This window comes from Protopterus annectens, chromosome 8.part0, assembly GCF_019279795.1.
Source record: "Protopterus annectens isolate FY-2018-M chromosome 8.part0, PAN1.0, whole genome shotgun sequence".
In the NCBI taxonomy this organism is placed as follows: domain Eukaryota; kingdom Metazoa; phylum Chordata; order Ceratodontiformes; family Protopteridae; genus Protopterus; species Protopterus annectens.
Genome location: NC_056741.1, coordinates 1323780825 through 1323796192, shown reverse-complemented (window position 1 = coordinate 1323796192; position 15368 = coordinate 1323780825). Strand labels below are relative to the sequence as shown.

Genomic DNA, 15368 nt, shown 5'->3' with positions numbered 1-15368 from the left:
ACATCATCTCTGACAGAAGAAAGGAGCTTCACCTCATTCAGCTACAAAGTAATTTGCTGCCCAAATAGCACGGGACAGATTGAGAAATTTATAACTAACTCTGCTCCATCCCCAGTCATTCTGCTACACCTCTGGCCCTCAGGATTTACAAATATTTGGCTAATTATAACCCCCAAATGATAAGATTATTTACAGGGATAATGCCACATAAAGCTGGGCCATGTTTCCATAGAATACGAAAGATTTCTGACTTTGCCTAAAACAAAAGGGCCTTGATGTTTGCTTCACCCCAAGTGATACTGTGTAAGTGTATCTGTGGCATTTCCAAAATATGCTCTCCTGTAAAATGAACCTGATGGGAAGTTGACACATGCCAAAGCTGTTTTTATATATAATGTATATATTTTTTATCTTTAAAAAAGAAAAATTACATAGAAATAAATGGGATTTGTGGAAACAATATCCGCAGGATAATATTCAGGAGACGTGAGGTTTAAGAGAAGGCAGGAACTGAGTGATGTATGTAATGCTGGACTGAAAGAGTTGTTATAAAAGAAAAGTTGTGTATAATGTGTGTTAATGAAAAAAGTAATATGTTTTTTCTTTTCTATTACTGTATGTGTGTGTCTATGTCTTATATTATAAAGGTGTTAAAAAAGCATCAAAGCTGTTATTTTGGTGTGTTGGTGTCTAGCTGTCTGTTCTATAGTCTGTTTCAGTGAGAATTATGTAAGGTAATAACATCCATAAATCTGTATGTAATTTCAAACTTGAGTCAAAAGAATCCTCTGCGTCCTTGTTTAATAAGATGATTACAGCTAGTCAGAGTGTTAGCTTGTTGCTTATATCCACAAATAAAAAGTAAAATTTGCACCCTCCAAAATTTTAATTAGTAGTACATGGTAATAGCGGAAAATTAATTTTAGGGAATAAGACAAGATTGCAGTGCTAGTTGGATCCTTCAGTCTGCTGTTTAAAGCAAAGCACTGTAGATGACCTAAATCTAACACTTCGGGTTTGGAGTACCACAACTTCCCCTTGCATACTATGTTTTAAATGCAAATTTAACCAGATCACTGGTTTTCAGCTGCTGAATCAGGGCAAAATACTGTTGCTGAAATAAGTGAAAGTCAATTAGTATATCACACATGACTCATGAACAAAAGGGAGTAAATAAACTGTTGGAAAACCAATAGCTGTAGCTGTCTTGCTAAAGCACTGTAATGATTCTAATTTATAATGATTCTCATAATCTGTTAATACATGGTCCTATGGCAGTAAAATATAGTCATTAATTAACTTATTGTCAGCACCACTTTGAGACAAAGAAGATCTTCAGGACAGATTCTATTCACAAAGCCCAAACAGAATATCAGCTTTCTGAAATTTTTACTTGGATTTCTCCCATACCTCTTGGTTCTCCTTGAATTTCAGGGACATCCCTGATATTGGTTTGAAACCTTCTCCTCTCCCAACTGTAATTTCTTATTTTATGCCAGTGCAGTGGTGCAGCGGTTAGCATTGCCATTTCACAGCAAGAGGTTCTCTGGTTCAATTCTCAGCTTGGGTGTCTTCGGTGCAGAGTCTGCATGTCTTCCCTGCATTCACATGGGTTTCCTCCAAGTGCTCCGGTTTTCTCCCACATTCCAAAGACATGCATCTGGAGCATTTCTCCTCGGGCCTTCGCTGCAAATGGGCTCTGTTCCAGTTGGACTTTCCCAGTAAACAAATGTTAAAATAAAATAAAATAAATTTTGAGGGTTACTGATATAACATGAAACAAATAATTCCAGGCATTACTATTATAGTTTTCTGAGTCTTCAAAAAGATATGCTGATGCACATTTCATTTTTGTCAGCAAAAATCCTGATTTTTGACATTTCTCCCTGATTATTTTGACTTTGTCACTGATTCTTGAGGTGATGGGTCGAGAGTTATGACTTATTTCTGAATACTTTCAACTATTGTACAAAAAAGGACTGCAGTAACTATGAAATACCAAGTGTGCAGCTGTAGATACTTGCTTTCAATTAATGTAGAATGCTCACTATATTAAACTTATGATCCAGTACTTATTTAATTATATTTATTTATTGATGTATTTATTTAAATTTGATTACTGAAGTACTGCACTGATCTCACTGGACCAATTACAAGTACAGCCTGCATCACCACAATCCCAATGTTTTGTAATTGATTCAAGAAGAAAAAGGTATGTGCAGTAATGGAGTAATTTGGATGAATTTCAAAATGTAGAGCCATTGGTATAGTGTACCAAGAGGTATAGGTAAATGTAATAATAACATTTATAAAACCTCAAAGTTAACAAGTGAATAAGAAGAAGAGTAGCAAGGTGAAGGAATAAGAAAGAAAAAAGTGGGGGGACTGAGAAGAGAGACTGAATAAGCAATTCACAAAGAAATAATGGGGGGATATATGTATGTCTCCCAAATATTCAACGAAATGTAGAAGATTTACATTTTTTGATTGGAAATGTTTGCATAGATATTTTTGTACCCCAAGTAGACTCCAGGTAATTTTTCCTCTGGGCAAATGTTGGATGTGTGATGGGGAAGAAAGAGGCAATTGGAAAATATTTTCTGGAAGTATAATGTTTTGGCAGACTTTAAAGATTCCCTGCAGACTACTCTGCCAGAGATACTGGGTGAACAAATTAGTGTAACAAGAGAAATGTTTTTTATGAGCTATGATGCAGAATTGGAATTGCTTAGATATAGTAAGGCCTTGCTGAGTCTAATTATGGTGGCTACTAAAAAAGCAATTACTAGAAAATGGAAATCAGAGTCTAAGCCAACTGTACTAAAAGTAGTGAATAGCAACAGAGATAAAACAACTGGAATTGGGATCTTTAAAAAAGGGTAGGAGCAAATTACACAGGAAAAATGGGAATTGTGGGAACAATATATACAGGGGAGGAATGAGGTTTAAAAAAAAGGCAGGGCTCAAATGAGGTATGCAATGTTTGACTGGCGATGATTAGGTAGATTATAAGTGATGTACAATGTTTGCAACAAGGGTTATGTCCGTGGAGTTTTTAATGTAAAATGTTTGCAGCTGGGATTATGTCACTATGGTTTGTTTTTTAATTTATACAAAAGTATGACTGCCTATGGCATAAGGATAATTTAATTAAGGTGTTTCTTGTTTATCTCCCATTTTTCTTTCATTTTTTAATTAAATACGTTTCCATAGTAATGAGAATCTTAAATGTGTTGATAATGCAGCCAGACGTTCATGAGGTTTACATGATATGTCCTGTCTGAGGGCATTAACACTTGGCTTGGTTATGCAGGATTTCTTTTTTTTTTTTGAGTTGAGGTGTGAATTCAGTATAAGGGGGGAGATCTTTTATAGGATGATAGGATCATAGGAGGTTACTAGGCTAATGGCCCTTGGGCCCTTAAAAGCCTAGCCAAGAGTTTATCCCCCCCCCCAAAAAAAACCTCAGTCAGCACCTGTTGCCCCTGTCAATGAGGGACAAAGGTCATCCACTCATCAAGGTAGTGCTTGAAGAGGGCCAGCGAGGCACTCTGACATGTATGGTAAGTCTATTCCAGAGACGGGGAACCTCTGGGAGACAAAACTGTCTCTCCAGCAGGTTTTGTTGATGTTGCATGGGTAATGTGTAGATATGGAGCATCTCTAGTAGGGCAGGGTCCAATATTGCCTTTTAGGCGAGACACAGATCACCTCTGAGCAATCTGTATGATACCGAGTAGAGTGATAGTGATTTCAGCCTGTCCACATAGGACAGGTGTTGGAGGCCATGGATTATCTTTGTGAAGTATTTCTGTGTCCTTTCCAGTTGGTGCAGGTGTTTGGGAGGTACATACCAAATGGGGCGTTTTACTCAATTATAGGTCTAATGAGGGAGGAGTACAGAGAGATAATAACCTCCTTTTTTTTTCTGGATGCAATCCCTTTACTTAAGAGATGAATCAAGAAAAAGGCTGTTTTGACCACTACTGCCACATGATGGTCGAATATGAGATTGTTGTCAACCTGACTACCTAGGTCTCTCACCACAGGTTGTGTGCTTAGGGGGTTGCCATTGATGTGGTAGTCATTATGGGCTGTGTTTTTGCTGAATGGTATGATAATACATTTTTGCAATTAACTTAAGGCCATGACTTTGGCATCAGTTATTTGTAGCTGTGAGACCCCTCCTGCAGTATGTTAACATCATTTAAGGAGTCAATGATAGCACCTAACTTACGGTCATCTGCAAACTTGGTCAGCCATAGGCCCTTTGTCTTTGCCTGGATGTCTGAGAAGTAGATGATGCCCAACAGTAGGGGTCCTAGAACAGATCCCTGGGGAACACCACTAGTGACAGGTCTCTTATAAGAGGTGGTGGTGCCTATTTTGACCTTGCAGGCCCTTTCTGTGAACCAGTTGGTCACCTATCTGATGAGATAGGGATTAACACCAAGTTGTGTTAGCTTTTCGATGATGCCCGAGTAGGGGATTGTGTCAAAGCCTTTGGCCAGGTCAAGATAAGCTGTATGTACTTACTGACTTTCCTTCATCCAAGGCTTTTGTGACAGTCTCAAAGAAGTCAACTATGTTCAATAGGCAAGATCTACCCCTGAAAAATCCAAATTGGGTGGGGTCAAGTGCTTGGAGATTGCCTATGTCCTTGTTTATGAGATCCATGCTAATATGCTCCATGGCTGTACAGATCAGATTTGTCAAGCTAATGAGGCGATAGTTTTCTGGATCAGTAGTGGCACCACCTTTGTGCAAGGAGATGACAATGGCGGTTCTCCACTCTGCTGGAATGAAGCCTGTAATTAGGCTGTGGTTGAATAGGGTTCTCAATGGTGAAGCTAGGTCTTGCTGGAGATAGTGCAGAATACAGCTTGGGATACTATCAGGTCCCATGGAAGCTGTGTTCTTTGCCTTTGATAGGGCCTTTAACACTTGATCTATGGAGATGTGAGGTGTGGGACAAGTATTGGGGATGTCAACTGGGCCTTTGGTGGGGGGTGATAAGGGGGTGAGGTTTGCGCTGAACCTATCAGCTGGCAGGTTGGCTAAGTTAGCAGAATCAGTGTAAGTGGTACCATTAAGTACTAATTCGGAACAAACTTGGGCTTTGCCATGGAGGTTCCTAACGTAACTGAAGAAGGACTTGTGGTTTCCCTTTGTTCTGAAGGCTAGTTTCAAATCATAATTGGCTTTGGAGGTTTTCACTAGTGATCTAATTTGCTTGTTGAGGCAGAGGATGGAGTTTTTCTGATTTGGAATTCGTTCCTATTTACCCTTGGACAACAGTTTCTTTCTTTTGTTGTAAAGCCTGTTGACAGAGGATGTCCACCAGCCAGGTTTTTGTTTCCTTGAGGAGCAGGTTTTAGTTCTGTTGGGTATGGCTGAGTCCATGCAGTTGTACAGGTGCTTGTATACTGCACTGGCGTACTGTTCAACATAGTTGTCTGCATCCTCTGAGGGGGGTGGTGGTGTGAAGCTGCTGATACCTTTCCTTAGGAGGTTGTAGTCAGCTACTGAAAAGTTTTTTAGCCTGGTTACCGCTGGGGAGGGGTTGGGTGGGTTAGAAACTTCGAATGAGACAGACTGATCTGATCTCACCAGGGAAGAACATACTATGGGAGTGGTGCAACGGTCACCCATGTTGGTGAGAACCAAGTCCGGTATGTTATCTCCCCTTGTTGGGTATGAGACTAGCTGGTCTAGTGCATTAGAAATTATGAAATCAAGGATTTGTTGGGTGGGTGTATTAGTGCAGGAATAGTTTACACAGTCTATGGTGGGGTAGTTGAAGTCACCAAGGATCAGGGTGTTACGGGGTACCTTGATGGAGTCAAGTACGTCCAGGTAGGGGGAGTGGGTGTCCTGAGACATGGAGGGGGGGGGTCTTTAGCTGCCTATAACTTGGATGGGTGTCTTGCCAACTGCCAGTTTCACCTGGAGTAATTCCAGTGCATCATGCTGGTAAACCAGTCTGAAAGGTGTTCCTGTCATTAATGAAGAGAGGGACTCCTCCACCCTTAGTATTTCCAACCTCATTTTTGGGTTGGAAAGTGTGGAATGAGGTATAGCCTGGTAAGGCAGGGGTGCTCTCCACAGCCCTGAACAAAGTTTCTGTAGCTGCGCAGACATTGGAATCTTTCAGTGTGAGGAGAGCCTCTAGTGAGTGCATTTTCAGATTAACGCTCCTAGCATTGAGCAGCATGACCTTCAATTTGCTTTTTGACAGATCTTTTATGCTGGAAGATTTGTCTTTGGGACATAGCCTAAAAAAAGGCACAATGGGGGAGGCAAGAGCCTTGGCCAGGATCTGAAACCCCAGGTGTGACAGGTGAAGGCCATCTCTGGCAAAGCATCGAGACCTGTCAACCATGTCATCCCAGGCAGACAGATACTGGATCCTCTTGGAAAGACACCAGAAACTAAGCCAATTGTTTAAGTCAATCATTTTTTTTGTTGGTATTGTGGTATCATTCTTGGTGAAGGTAGGATGCTGCTTAGGGCTGGGGTCATACCTGCCTGGAGCACATACTCTGAAAGCTCAATCATGTCTCTCTTCATATAGTCCAGGGACGTATGTCTCAAGTCATTCAAACCAACATGGACAATGACTGATATATAAAAGTAATGATGACTGATTTGTTGGTTATCTGATGAAGTTGATGACAAAAATGAGTTTGACAGTGTAAACGTTAATATTTTGTGCTGCTGTGAAATTGCTTTGAAATATTTGTGTTATTATTCGTATTGTGGTGGATTTAGTCATTAAAGCCTGTTTGCCACCTGTTTGGGTCCACGGTGCTTGACTTCAGTTCAATGACAGAGTCATACTTGTACCTGTTGTGGAGAGACTTAAGTGCATGCGTGATGTGGTGGATTCTAGTGCCTGACAAACAGCTTTTAGTGAGACTGAAAGGGATTCCTAGGGTTTGGGTACTAGTATGGAGAATTCATGGTTAGCATATTGTGAGATATTTCTGAGTTTGTACAAAGTGATTTTACTAAGAAGTTTCTCTGCAAGATGAGAAAATAAATCCGGTGTTAGAGTTTTGTAGAGCAGTGCATCCAGTATGCTGTCTATTTTATGAGAATCCATTTGACTTTTGAAAGTATGAGGCAGGAGTGTTCATGTGGGGAGTGTCACTGACACTGCATATTTCATTGTATATGGTTTATTTGGTGTTTGTGTTTTTCCTTGAGGTTCTAGCAACTATGGGCAGTCTGTATTCTAATTAGGCAAGTAGGATTCCCTTACCTATTGCAGCTATTGCTGGGGTTATTAAGTAACTGGAGGGTCTTCTGATCCAGAAATAGTTTATTTTTGTATGTGCTTTTTTTCTGTGCGATAGTGGGGAAGCCATATTCCAAGATACTTGAAGGTGACAGTTGATTCAGTTGGGGAATTGTTTAAGTCTGTAATTTCAAGGGTTCTGTGTGTTCTGGCTAGCTTTTGATGAGTACTGAAAAGCTTTAGTTTTAAAGGGATATAGTAATAGTCTCTGTTAGAGAAGCCACTTATTTAGGAAGTAGCAGGCATTTTGGAGCAGAGTCTGGATTTGCAAATAGGACTTGTTAGATCTGAAGATGACCGTATCATAAGGAACAAGTAGTTTATTTCTTTATAATATGGATTTGTCTGCAGAGGCCCGTTTTCTGCCTTGAGCTATTAACAAAGTAAAATGGATACAAAATATAAAGACTATGATACCTCGTGCTAGTAATAGATAAACAAAATATGGAAAATTGTTCAAAAGTAAATCATGATTGAGTAAAAAACTCCATAATGAACATAGTTTATTTATTTGTTTGTGTTTGTTGGTTTACCAAGAAAGTCCGACTGGGATAAAACCCCTTTTCAGGGGAGATGCAGGTAGAAAAGCTTCACATTTAGCAATAGTTTTGACATATAAATAAAATACAGTTACACAATATCAGAAGTAATGCAAAATATAGGCAAGTGTACATACATGACAGAAAACAAATTACAATAGCTTACATAAACATCTGTTGAGGGACCCGCGGTGGTGGTGCTGCGGTAGCATTGTGGCCTCACAGTAAGATGCTGTCCGGTTCGATTCTCAGCTAGAGCGTCTTCTGTGTGGAGACATGCGTGAATGGGCGTACCTTCGTTGAAGGTTGTGCATCAGGGCTGGTAACTCGGCACGTAAAAATCAACTACCAATCATTAGCGGACCGGAGTTCCGCTGTGGCGACCCCTAACCGGGAAAAGCCGAAAGACACAACAACAACAAAAACATCTGTTGAGCATGTACATAATATGCATATGTTTATACAGTGTTGAACATTCATTAGAAATAGTAGCAGGTTTGCATATAGCAAAGACAGAGAGAGAGAAGATTGAAAAAAAAATAGTCCTGAAATCAGTAACTAATACAGGTGTTGCATTTCATCCTGATCTGGCATGTTACTGACTAGCAAACACTTACCAAAACACCAAGAGAGAAGCACACAAAATTGTGATACTGACGTGTGGCTCTCTGTTTAAAGCACTGTCTCCAATTATAAAATAACATCAGCTCATACCTTTCAGCTGTCCAGATTTTTGCCTCAAATATTTGGTGTGTGTCATAAATTTTTTTGGATTTTCAGGCAAATCACTGAAGATTGAAGTTACTAAAACATATATATTTGAGCTTCAGAGATCACATCCTTCAGAAAAATGCAGGCAAACACAAACCTTGTTGTTCTAGCAACTTCTAAGTTTGTAAGATCAATATTTAAAATCTATCCCTATTTTTGGGCCTTCGTTCCCCCATTATGTTAAGCTTTGTCCAGATTTCTTGTACTAAGAGGTTGAGAGGTATGCTTCAGCTTCACAGTATGAATAGACATACCCTAGAAAGCCATTTTGTCTGAAGAAAACCATGCTATTAAAAGAAGCTGACTTCATTTTCCTCTTTTGCTCCCAACAGCAGCAGCAGCCTTTTTCTTGTTCATGTCAATTTTACTTTGCTTTGAAACATCATATTTACAGAGAAGTTTTATGAGAGTACATACTAGGTCCATCAACAGCAGGACAATCAACTGCTGCTCGTCTAAGCAAAGACATTCATGGCTGAATATATGAACAAATGTATAAATAACCAATGAGGCTAAGGTTTCTTAGCTAGCAGATAGCATTTCCTGCTTCTTTGCATTTTTAAAGCTCATGAGGTTTCAGTACTGAGACACAAAACGTTACAGCCTTCACTGTTAACATAGATTGCTAACCACATATTTCATCACCATTTTCTCAACAAATTTACCTCGGGTTTGAACACTTAACATCTGCACGTGTTCTGTAGTGGTGGTTTCTTTTCTTTGGTGTAGTGTTCTCAGAAAAAAACACAATACTGACTAGAGATAGTGTGTGTTTGTTTGTGTGTGTGTGTGATACACACACACACACACACACACACACATATATATATATATATATATATATATATATATATATACATATATATATCGCAAAACCACCAAAGGAAGTAGCAAGTCCAGGTAAAACAATACCTAGTTGTAGCTGTTATTGGCAAATACACAAGATACCAGTTGAAGTTAAAAACTTTCTTTTAATACAGAATATAAAACGTAAGCGCTTTCGCGGAGTTGCTCCCTGCTTCATCAGACGTCTGATGGTGGTTTTGTGACATTTTTGTGGGACTTGTTGGTTTTTGTGGATATATATATATATATATATATATATATATATATGTATATATATATATATATATATATATATATATATATATATATATATATATCAAAATATACCTAAAGCCTTCTACAACATTTCAAATACACTTTTCCAATATACTAAGTGTTATGCATTACAAATCTGCAGTCACACCTGTTGTAGCAAACACTGTGCTTTAAATGTGAGTGGTTGTCTAGCTTTTTGAGGCATACATCTATAAGAATTAGTGCCAGTGTAAGAAGAGTCACATCAAATCTAATGACAGTAAACAGGGCTGGGCTAAATGTTTGCAAAATTATTCATTTCTAACTGTGTCTTACCCAGTTACAGAGTAATTATAGTCCTGTTTATTCTGAAAACTTGATATAGCTCAGAAGAATCACAGGATGCACATTTGTAGATCCTGGAAATAACTCATCACCTATATTCCTGGAGATAAATGGGTCCAAGAAATATGTGACATCTCTAGCTATCTCTTCAGGGGAAATTGGATACACTGTCTCTCTTCATGGTATGTAGTACTAACAATCATTTATCTAAAGCGGACGTGTATCACTTTCGATGGATTTGCACATGTCAGATGAAGGCATTATGGATGTCAGTGCTGTGAGTTGTGTTGTCATTGTACCTTGTTTGCAGTTTGTCCTTTGTTCACTTTTCTAATTCTGTAAATATTGCAGCTGGATTTACTATAGCCCATTATTGCAAGCTGCTCTCTGATTACCATTGGGGTTCACTTTTGCTGTTGCTATATGAACCATAAAGGTAGTTGAGTACCTGAGATCTGATTTGGAACAGCTGCTGAAGCTCCCTTCTGTTGTTGCCTTGCTGTGCTGATCTTCACACCTTAGGACCACTGTATGAAGGTGTCACTGTTGCAGTGTTGCTGGAAGCAAACAAAACCAGAGAGAAGTAATTCTGGGCTCAGCATATTCACTGAATGTAACTAGAAGAGCTAATCTGGAGGGCCTCACGTCACCACTGTTGTTCTGAACTATCTGCTAGACTAGACTTTTGTGTCTGTGCCTTTGAAAGGAAAATTGTGGGTGTTGATTGGACTGCTTAAGTATCATCATGCCCGAGTCCCATTTGTCAACAGCTTTGTGAAACTTTCATCACATACTCTATTTCCTTGTTCAGTTTATTGTGATTTCAGACTGCTGCATCTCTTGTCTTGTTTCTTTTTTTATTACTATTGTTTTTACTTTACATGCATTAGAATGACATTTTACCTTCATTCATCTTTTTATTTGTATGCTTTTTTGTTATGTTTATTTATTTTTTTCAGTTTTATTTGATTTTTTGTTTGGTTTCTGCTTGTACTTTGCATCATCATCATTGTATATCTTTGCTGTTAAACGAGATACTTATGGGACTTGTGTGCATAGAAGACACCTAACTGCTTGCCTTCTTCATTTTTATTTCTTTCAGATTGTGCAAACCTGAGAATGATATCTGCAAGTGGCTAAGTATCTTTAGAAGGCACAGGGCTAGGCAATGTTTCCATCCTTTCTGGGAGCTGGCAGGGGTAGAAGTGTAGCTTATACTGGTCTTTAGCTATATCCACTGTGGGGAGAAATGGCATGTAGCTGGGCATATTCCTGTCTTGTGTTAAGAGGCCATGGATCCCTCATACAATCTGGGACTGTTAGGTGAGACCTGCTTAACAGTCAGGTGCTGTATTTTAATGCTAAGTCTATCCTTAACATTAAATGGCACTTATCACTGTGACTTGGCTGGACAACAGTTTCCCTCCCATCCTTGTGGGCCTATTGCCTCTAAGGTTCTCTCTGGTACAGTTCCCAGAACTAGTTTAGGTTACTGATGGGGTTTTGATTGTTTTATCATTCACCCATTGAAATGAATATTAAAGCTGGCAGTATTATCTCCTTTGAGTTTGCAATGGAATCTGGAAGAAATTGCAAATACCTTCTCATTTACAGTGCACCCTATAGTGTGACAATCTTCTATTAGGAATTCTCCGATTTCCTTGTCTTCCACTGGAGGAATCCATGATCTATGTGGCTGTATAAGCTAAAGAATAAAGATTATCTGGATATTGCTCATTTAACTGGTTATTTCACCTTTGCTCTGGTACAAGAAAGTATTTTGAAGAAATGCGCAGTCAAATCTGTTTGGACTTGCAAGTTTCTGATAGAAATATAAATCTGAAAGTTCATCTGCCATATTCCATTAATGATGATAATTTTTTCAGAATGTTACGGGATTACATATGATATGAAAATACAAATGTGTATTTGTAAAAGCAAGTTGGTGAGGGATTTGATGAAATGGGGAGTATGAGAAAATGGAATAAATATTTAGACAGCATGATGGAAAATGAAAGCAGCATTAAAATAACTAATATTAAAGATAGTGTGATCAAATTAGCAAATAAGAGAGGCATCGTATCTCTCATAAATTAGAGATGTATTGTACAACTGGATGAGTCAGTCATTCCTAGTTATTCATGTATATTTTCAACTTTGTTTTCTAGGCCGTATGCATTTATGGATAATTCATCAGTTATGATTATAATATAGATAATATGCCTTTTTAATAAAGAGAGATACCTGTTTTGTGCTGGATCAATTTTAAGTTTTGTAGGAGAGTCATATAAACCAGTAATATTTTATAAAATGGTATACTTGGATGTGAAAGTCTGTAGTATAGGCATGAGTATAGGAACTGTCATTAATGAAAGACATATTAAAGCAACTATTTTTTTTACTTTAGTAGCTGACAACTGAAATATATAAGGAAAAAGATTCCCAAACAACATTTTAATAAAAATAAGAAATCCTAGTGATTCAATAGCTGTGGTAAAGTAGTATAATAACAAAGAAATCAGGTTACATACAACACAATATAATAATTAGCACTGGAAGACAGCATTAAGGAAACTTTGAGAAAAATTAGGAGTTGGGGGTCACTCTGCAGCTAGATCATAATACTAACAGAAATGAGGTTTTGATCCTGGTTAAAACTGATTTTAAGATGACACATAACATTTAGTAGTATCAGATATGAATTAGAACACGTTATTAAAAACTGTAGAAATCCCTGAAGTTTGACTATAAGATTGCTGCTGTTCATGATCAAACACATTTTGGATAGATAAGAAAAAAAAGCATTGCAGATATCTCTCTCTCTCTCTCTCTCTCTCTCTCTCTCTCTCTCTCTGAATATATATATATATATATATATATATATATATATATATATATATATATTTTTTTTTAAACAAGAAACATCTTTATTAAATTACTTATGACATAGGCAATCATGCATTTATATAAATGAAAACAAACCATATTGACACAATCCCAATTGCAAGCATTTTACGGGTCTATATTAGAACATCGACTTTTGAAAACGTCGAATATTCTAATATCGACCCCTATTCAGCGAATGTTGACAACATCGAACATGCAGAACAGCGAATTTGTTCCAAGGGAAAAAATTCACTGTTCCGACACGCATACACACAACACAAACACACCAAACAAACAGTATTCCACATACATACACCTAAAATCCTACATCTAACCCTACGCTGAACTGTACACACACCACTAGCTCTCCACTTACCTTAACCCAAACCCTAACCCTAAGGTCCGTCACTATCGCACACTCACCTCACCCGCGCCCTAACCCTAACTCACCTGGCCTGCCCTAACCCTCACATCCACACAATCGCACACTTACCTGACCCACGCCCTAACCCTAACTCACCTACCCCCACCCTAACCCTCATGTCCACATAATAGCACACTTACGTGATCCCGACCCATAACTTTCCACCACAGTGCTGAACATAGCGAAGCCACAGGAACGGCGAACCAAATTCCTTCCCTAGGAAGAAATTCGGTATTCCGCAGCTTCGCTATTTTCAGCGTTCTAATATAGACCCGCATTTTACATCACAAATCTTATTGACGTAATTCTAGTTGCAAACATTATACATCACTTATAATCTACCTAATCAATGTCAGTCAAACATTACATAGCTCATTCAAGTTCTGCCTTCTATTAAACCTCATTCCTCCCCTGTATGTATTGCTCCCACAATGCCCAGTTTTTTTCTATGTAATTTGCTCCTACCCTTTTCTAAAGATCCCAGTTCCAGTTTTATCTCTATTGCTATATTCACTACTTCTGGTACAGTTGGTTTAGACTTTGATTTCCATTTTCTAGTAATTGCTTTTTGGCAGCCACCATAATTAGACTCAGCAAGGGCTTATTATGTCTAGGCAATTCCAATTCTGTATTATAGCTCAGAAAAATCATTTCCCTAGTTACACCAATTTGCTCACCCAGTATCTCCAACAGAGCAGTCTGCAGCAAATCTTTAAAGTCTACCAACTCATTACAGTCCAAGAAAATATGTTCCCGATTATCTCTTTCTTCCCCATCACATATCCAATATTTGCTGTCTACCCGAAGAACAATTCTCTGTAGTCTACTTAGGGTATAAAATGTCTATGTAAATATTTCCAAGCAGAAATCCTAAATCTTCTAGATTTGTTGCATATTTGGGAGACATAAAAATATCCCCCCATTGTTTCTTTGTGAATTGCTTATCCAATTTCTCTTCCCAATCCTTTCTAACCTCCTTGACTGATTCTTATAGTTATCATACAATATTTTATATGCTCTAGTAATTATTCTTTTTAAACCACAACTTCTGTTCTGGATTCTACTAAAAACTGTACCAGTGCTGGTCCTTCATTTAGGACCCCCCCCCAATTCTTTCTCTTTGCCTATACTCTGATATCAGTCCTTGATAAGGAAGGTAATCTCTATCCTGCAGTCTAAATAAATTCTTGGCATCTTCCCATTCTATTACCTTTTCCTCTCTAGTTATTTGCTCCCAATACCTTGGTTCCTTTGTCAGTTTTCTACAATAAATTCCAGCCCCTTCTTGCCTATTGTCTGTATCCCTAATTGCAGTCATCCCTATCAGCAGAATCTCTTTTCTCCATTCCCATGTTGGCTTAGCTCTCAGTCTACTTTTTGCTACTTTATGAATATAACATTCTGTATAATTATTATTGTTTTCCTTAAAGATCTGCATCCAAAATCCCAGTCCCACCTTGTTTCTTGAGCTTTTCCCCTGTTACATCATCATCATCATCACTTTCCACTCCATAGATTTCTGCCTGTGCTATGTATAGGAGCCTTAACTGTGTTGCTCTGAAATAGCCCTTCAAATCAGGTAATCCTTATCTGCCATGTTCTATTGGAAGAATCAGCTTATCCCACTTGGCCCTTGCCGTCTTCCCCCTCCCAGATAAAAATCCTTCAGCTTTTCATTAATTGCTATCCACAACTTCTCGTCTTGTCGATAAAAATATGTCTGATATGTGTATAAGACTAAAGGGACTAAAAACATTTTAACTGCTTGTATCTTCCTATGTATATCCATATAATAGTGCTATCCATTGCCGATATATTAAGATAAAATAATGAATGTAAGAAAGTGTTAGATAAAACTTGCACCCTGATAAAAGGGATCTATAAATTTTAACCGTGATACATTCAAATGTATAATAATAAATGTTTGACTGACCCTTAAGGATCACTTGTTGGCTGTTAGAAGCCTGTAAACTTTCTTACTAGAAAAATGTCTCCTGTCAATCAGTTCATTCCATCAGAAGAC

At 38.2% G+C, this 15368-nt stretch overlaps 1 long non-coding RNA gene across 1 annotated transcript in view; it reads right to left on the bottom strand.

The window, feature by feature from the left end:
* LOC122809392 overlaps positions 1-10690 on the bottom strand; it is a 247527-nt gene extending 236837 nt beyond the window's left edge. Inside the window, exon 1 of the long non-coding RNA XR_006365895.1 lies at positions 10484-10690. This is a non-coding gene — a long non-coding RNA (uncharacterized LOC122809392). The remainder of the gene's footprint in view (positions 1-10483) is intronic.
* Positions 10691-15368: the final 4678 nt, after the last annotated feature.